The sequence below is a fragment of the Acomys russatus genome, chromosome 15 (genome assembly GCF_903995435.1).
Source record: "Acomys russatus chromosome 15, mAcoRus1.1, whole genome shotgun sequence".
Lineage (NCBI taxonomy): Eukaryota > Metazoa > Chordata > Mammalia > Rodentia > Muridae > Acomys > Acomys russatus.
In genome coordinates this window covers 7,490,489-7,497,953 of record NC_067151.1, presented here as the reverse complement: position 1 = coordinate 7,497,953, position 7,465 = coordinate 7,490,489, and positions in this window count along the sequence as shown.

Here is a 7,465-nt window from a genome sequence, read left to right as displayed (position 1 = left end):
AATACGTTATATCCATATATGAAAAATCAATGATCTCTTTCTTCTATATTAACATATGTTAAACAAAAGCATTAAAAATAGAGGAGGATCCAAGGGAAAGTGATTGGGTCACTGGGCATCATGAAAGGTGATTTGTTTACTTTGGCCATGGAAGGTGGTCAGCTCACGAGAGATTGGAGTTGAGGCCATCAAAGACGGCTAGCTCACTGCAGGTCATGAAAGATGGTCAAGTCTCTGTGGGCCCCAGCCTCAGAAGGATTCAAGTCAGAGTTAAGTCATTTTCGACAGAATCCGTTGTTATAAAGGGGCAATCCACACATTTACCTTTTCCTCTGTTTCTCTGTCACACATGACAAACACCACCAAGGCAGTTCTCGTCATAGATGGAGCAGCTGGTGTCATTTCATCTTAGACCTTCAACCTCCCAGACTCCAGGCAACATAAACCTTTCTTCATGTTGTTTCCTATATCACAGATGGATGGGTGCACTGTTACCACCTGAAAGGTCATTTGATTGTATGGGATTCTTGGAGCATCACAGAGGCTCAGGCACCTTGTCCTCACCTTGAAGTATAACCAAATTCCAATCTCTGGTTAGCAGTTGGTGCCACCTGCAGCCACTCTGAGACTACTCTGTCCTTCAGGGAGTCCCTAGCTCAGTTCCTTCCTTTTGTTCTTGTTCCCCCTCCCTCCCTCCTCTCCCCCTCCCTCCTCTCCCCCTCCCTCCTCTCCCCCTCCCTCCTCTCCCCCCTCCCTCCCTCCTCCACACAGCGGCACCCATGTCAGCCACAGAAAGAACCATCTCCTTTCTCAGTATAAAGGTTTTTGAAGTGTGGAAAGTAGCCTAATAAGCTAACCTTTCTCCATTATTTTATTTTATTTTTGCTGAGTAGTTTTATAATTTCTTTACTCAGCAAGCCTGGGGAATATTTGGGTAGTCATCGGTTTCACAGATGTGAGGATTGAGGTTCAGGAAGGTTAAATGACTTGCCTTAAATAGTCATAAAACTGTATCATTGGGGATCAAATGCGAAGCCTCTCGTCTATGATGACGCTGCTCTTCTTAGGATGAAGATAAACACCACAGTAATGAAGGAAGTACCATGTTGACCTAACACACTAGTGGGGTGAAGGAGCAGATGGAAGGAAGTGGACCGAAAGAGAAAGGGCTCAGAGGGCGAAATAAAGGCAAAACTTGCAGGAAAAAAAAATGTTTTTCAGTTCTTACAGCTTTGAAGGGCTTCTTGTTTGCTCACGTTTGTGGACACACGGCGGCTCCTGATTGGATCTGTGTTTACATGTGGGCTTGCCTCCATCTCCCTAAAGATCAGTTTATTTCTATGTTATGTGTGTAAGTGTTTTTGCACCATATGTCTGACTCCCTGTCTGGGCACCATGCCTGCAGTGTCCATGGGTGCTAGTGCAACGGTGCGGATTCCAAAATAAGTGCTCCTAACTGCTAAGCCGTGTCTTTAGCCCCTCGCCTCCATCATTATATGAACAGGATGGAAGCTACCCTCAGGACTAACCTCTTGCAAAGATCAGCTTACGCTGGAACCTCCTGGTACCCAGAGATGGGCTTCATGTGATGCTAGTATCAGGACAACACTGCTCTCGCCCTCAGTGTGTCCCTCGGTGCATGGCACGGCTCCAGCTTCTGGATGGCCCAAAATACCCTCCCATTTCCAAGCTGGCCTCAGAGGAGGGACCAGATGCTCAAAACTACTCTTCGGCACCTCACTTCTCCTTTGCCCAGAACCAGCGAGGCTAGGCTCACGGTGCCACATTCTATACAGGGCTTTAGGTCGGAAAGGCATGAGGCAGCTGCTGGCCAGAGCTGGTGGAGGGCAAGAGAAGGCTGTTTCCTATCGTTCTGGGTAGCTTTTTACTTTTGTACTCAATGTGTTCATTGAGTGGTCAAAAATAAAAAGTAAGATAAAACCATGAATGCTCCTTATAATTGTTTCCAGAGCTCAGATACAGGAAATCTCTTGTACAGTTCCATCTAGGCGCCTCCCACAGATCCTGGCCATGCTATTTTGCCTTGGGAGCACCTCTCTACTTCCTCCTTCTCCTGTAACTGTGGCCCTTCAGTTCTTCACCAGGAGAGTCAATGTTCATGTTGTGACCCTAATGCCTGCACTGTGACTGCCCTGCCACCGCAACACAGGAACCCCCAGGAGCCTTCCTCTCAGGACCTCCCCAGGGGCCCCTAAATTGAAAATCAGAGGTTTGTGTCTTGGCGGTGACCCAGGTTGGTCTTCAGGGATTCTGTTCCCAATACTTCCCCCTCTGCCAAGATCAAGTAGAGACATGACTCCCCATTCTCTTTGTGATTGTGTGACAGGTGTCCTCAAAGCTGAAAGACGAGTAATTCTTAGAACAATGCCACCTAATCAGAACCACATTAAATAGAAAAGTCTTCTCTCTAGCTCTTATAACCTACAAAGATTTACTCAGAAATAAACCCTGAAAACAGACCTTCATACTAATACTTGGATGTGGCCTTTTGTGTCTTTGACTTTACCTTTCTTCAACTTTCACCTTCTAGATTCTACCCCAAGGGCATATCAGTGACAAAGCACTGTCTGTTACAAATCTACTTCAACACAATACCCATGTGCCCTGGCCTTCATCCTGAGCCTACAGGAACCTGCAGAGACCTTAGAACCATGGTTTCTACTCAGCTTAATGAATCTTTTTTCCAACTTGAACTTTTAAGCAGGCATTTTTATTTGACCAACCATTTCTGCAAGTAGAACAGGATCTATAGATTTACTGACCACTTTCTCTCCTGTTATCAGAGAGATGTCCCAAAAAGGACATTTGTAAGTTTGTTTGGTATACACACACACACACACACACACACACACACATATATATATATATATAATGTCTGCTTTACTGTAGGATTAAAACCAAAGAAACAAAGCCTTTGAAGTGACAAGTGGCCAGAGATTAGTATTTCTAAAGAAGCCTTTCTAGTGTTCATTTCCGAGTCATTTTCAAATCTCATTGGGATTCTTCTCCATGGTGCTATGGAAGGGATTTTCCTGAACGCCTTTCTCAACACCTAGATATGTACTCTTGTTATAACTCCAATAAATTTTCATCCCACAAGGTTTACTTTTTTTCCTCTTTCTTATTTTTATTTATTTTTATATAGTCCCATTATGTATCCCTGGCTGGCCTCAGACTCACAGAGATCCACCTGACTGGCCTTCTGAGTTCTGGGGTTACAAGTACATGTCACCATTTCAGCCAAGAATCATTACTCATTTAAACTAAAGTGCATGTTTTTAAGGATAGTCTCAAAGGTGTGCAAGCCTCACTCCTATCTAATCCAAGGCATTCTCACGTTCCAGTAAGACACTCTGCACCCGGCTCCTCTGTGCCCGGCCAGAAGCAATCATTAAGCCCCCTTAGGTCTGTGGACTTAACTATTTTGGACATGTTACATAAATAGACTCATCCTGTTATGGTGTAACAGGAGCTGCAGCTCATAGGCTGTGTTTTGAGCACTTGGTCTCTGGCTGGTGGTGCTACTTACTGATGCTGTGGGACCTTTGGGACTATGGGCTAACAGAAGTGAGTCAGTCTTGAAGCAGAGTGCATCTTGAAGATGATAACCTCTTTGGGACCCATCCCAAGCTTTCTCTGTGCTTCCTGATCCACCAAGGTGTGGACAAGTGACAGCTTAAGCTCCAGGTACCAAAGGCTATGCAGCAGGCTGTGTTCCCTGAGCACAGCACCAGTCCTTCCTGCCTTATGCCTGTCTGTCAGACCTTCTGTCACAGTGATGAGAGGTGACACACATGCACCGTGTTCATGGATTTGTCTTGAAATTTAAGTCTTCAATCTACTTTTTGTATTGTTGGTGTATATGATGAGACCAAAGGATCCAACTTCAGTCTTTCACATGTGGACTCCTGTTGTCTCAGGCCACTCACTGGAAAGACCTTTCAATTTCCATTGGGTTATCTTGACAATGTCATAATTAATTGTCTATAAATATAATGGTTTCTTTCTGAAGCTTCAGTCTTATCCTGTTGCCCATCCTTAGGTCAGTACTAATATTTCCAGGAAAAAAAATGTAGGGAGAGGGAGCTGGAAATTTGACAGTGATTGAATGAGTGTAGATTAGTATAAGGATTAATGTCCTGACAAAATTTGGGCTTGTTTCTGTTTATTTAGATTGCCTTTAGTTAATTTCAGTGTTGTCCCAAGGTCTCAGTGAAAAACTATTTCATTTCTCTGGATAATTTTCTTTTTGAGTGCTTTTCTGCTTGATGTTGTTGTAAATGAAACCAGTTTCTTAAGCTCATTTTCAGATATTTTACTGTCAATGCACAGGAAGGCGTCGCGTCCTTGTGTGTCAATGGTCTACGCTGTTAAGATTCTAGTGCTGTTAATTAGCCCAGCTATTCTGACTGATTGCTTTGTGTTCCCTGTGGGACTCTCCACAGACAGGTTCAGCTGCAAAGTGAGCTAGCTTCTCCCTCCACCCCCTCGCTTGTTCTGGCTTGAGACTTCAGTATGTCGCTAAATAAGAAGAGGCTAGAGTCCTTATCTTATTTCTGAGCTCTGAAAGGGAAATTTCAGCCCTTCTGCTCCATGCAGACTGTGGGTTTTCTGTTGACATGTCTCTCAAGGTAAGGATAACCACACTATACCTAGTTCTTTGGGTGCTGTTTTTGTTTTAATAAAATATGTTAGATTTTTTGTCAAACGCCTTTGTGCTTCTTGGTCCAAATCCTATGGTTCTGTCCTCATTTGTACATGAAATATTCATGTGTTGGGTCAAACTCCATTTCTGGCACAGAACCTTTTTTGGTCATGTATAGCTTCCTCTTCAGTGTCACTGAGTTTAGTTTGCTGGAATTCTGTTGAGGGTTTTTGCTCTATATGCATTAAGGGAACTGAGGTTTAGCTTCATTCCTTGTGAGGACTTTATCTAGGTTTGGTATCTGGGTATGACCAGCTTTATAGACTAGGTTGAGGAGTGTTCTTTCCTCCTCAAGGTTCTGAGTGCGTCCATGGAGGATTTACAGTAGTTCTCCTTTAAATCCTTGCTGGAGCTCACCTAGGAAGCCAGGGGACTCTGGGGCCTTTTGTTGGTGGACAGTTTTTATTACCCAGTCACTCCCTTTGTTAGTTATAAGTTTCTTTAGGTTTTCTGTTTTTTCCTGTGTCAGCTTTCTCAGTTTGTGTTTCCTGTGAGTTTGTCGGTATCGACCAGGTGCTCTCTCCGACTGCTTTCTCATGATCGCTCATCATAACCTTAGAATCTTTATTTCCTTGAGTCTATGGATTGTATATGTTTATCCTGTACTATATGGCTAGTGGCCACTTATAAGTGAGTATATATAATGTGTGTCTTTCTGGGTCTGGATCACCTCACTCAAGATGATATTCTCTAGTTCCATCCATTTGCCTGCAAATTTCATGAGAGGGAACTGTAGGCTTTGATTTTTTTTAATCCTACATTATTTGGGGTTCCTTAATGCTTCTACCTCCCTTCCAACCCACTAGCCCTAGGTAGGAGAGAAAGAAGGTTAGTAGTAAGAGGGGATAACAGCAGCCCTCTTGACATGTTCTCTGGAGCATTTCTCTCTAAGAGTATCTCAAAGCAATCTCTCTCTCTCTCTCTCTCTCTCTCTCTCTCTTTCTTCTTCTTCTTCTTCTTCTTCTTCTTCTTCTTCTTCTTCTTCTTCTTCTTCTTCTTCTCTTATTTATACCCTCTCAAAGCCTGCACAAGGATGTTTTCCAGCTGACAAAGAGCACAGCCCCCACACGAGGCAGTTCCCAGCCTGACAAAGACCACGTGCCCTCTCATGAGGCTGTTATCAGCTATGGATAAGCTAAAAGCAGCTTCATATCATACACTTGAGATCAAGATGTTTACAAAACATAACCAAAGCTTCCCCTACAGGGAGCAGATAGGAGAGGAAACGCGGAGGGAAATGAGGATGGGGATCAGATGTCAGGAGAGCGGGTGCAGGAAGTCAGCGGGCTTGGAGAGAAAATAGAAACCCAGGGTGGAGAAATCTCTAAGACGAGGTGGAGACCTACAACAGGGTAGGCTTCTGAGGTTCCTGGGAAGATATAGGATGACCAGCTAAAACTGCTAGTAGCAGGGGTCATGGAGACAGAAGTGGTCACTTGCTAGCCAGACAGGACTTCTAGTAAAAGAACAACACCAACTCACCCACAAAAACTTAAACCCAAAATTTACCCTGCCTGCAAAATGTGCAGGGATAAACATAGAGCAGAGTTTGAGGGAACATCTAACCAATGCCTGGCCCAACCTGAGAATCACCCCAGGGGAGACAGTCCACCCCTAACTCTGCTATGCTTGTAGATGGGAGCCTAGCACAGCTGTCCTCTGAGTGGCTCCACTCAGCATCGATCTAAACAGATGCTGAGACGCATAGCCAAACATTAGCCAGAGCTCAGGGAGTCTTGTGGAGGTGTGGGGAGAAGGATAAAAGGACCTGGAGGGGACAAGAACTTCACAAGAAGACCAAGAGAGTCAACTAACCTGGGCCCCAAGGGGGCCTAAGGGGACAGAAGCACCAACCAAAGACCATGCATGGACTAGACCTAGGCCCCCTACACATATGTAGCCAATGGGCAGCTTAGTCTTCATGTGCATCCCCTAGTAAGGCAGGTGGGGCTATCTTTGACATAGACTCTGTTGCCTGCTTTTTGATAACTTCCCCCTGGCAGGACTGCCTTGCCTGGCCCCAGTGGAAGAGGATGTGCCCAGTCCTGATACAATTAGATGTGCTGTGGTGGGTTGGTATGGGGGGAGCTCCCCTTTTCTGAGGAATAAGGAGGGGGAGGGAGCATGGAACTGGGAGGGGCTACAACCAGGGTGTAAAGTGAATAAATAAATAAATAAATTTTTAAAAGGAAATAATTTTTCTCTTAGAATTTGCAAGACAGTTTAGGCATGAGATTTCTTAATATTTTTTAAATATTTACTTTATTTTTTAACTATGTATATGCACGTGAGTATGGGTGGAAGCCAGAAAAGAGTGTTGGATACCCTAGAGCTAGAGTGACAGGAAGACATGAGGCACTTGCTAGGCATGGTTGCTCTGGTTTTCTGCCAGAGTAGTAAGTACTCATAACCACCGACCCATCTCTCTAGAACCTAGGCATGACATTTACAAGCCAGTGTACCAGTTATTTTGTATTACCATTAATAGTCATTAATGTTAGTGACAAATAACATTAAATCAACTATTTATTCAAGAGCTAATAATCTATTCAATGGTAAGCATTGCCCACCGACTGCATAGCTGTGTCAATAGCTGAGAAACATGGCTGGGGCTAGGGAAGCAGGGATGCTGACTACACATCCTCACCTTTCCCTCTGCTCTCCCAACTCTAGCCACCCCCCTCGCCCCAGTCTCATCCCCAGCTCTCCAACAGGAAACTTGGGGCAGCCCCCCATCTC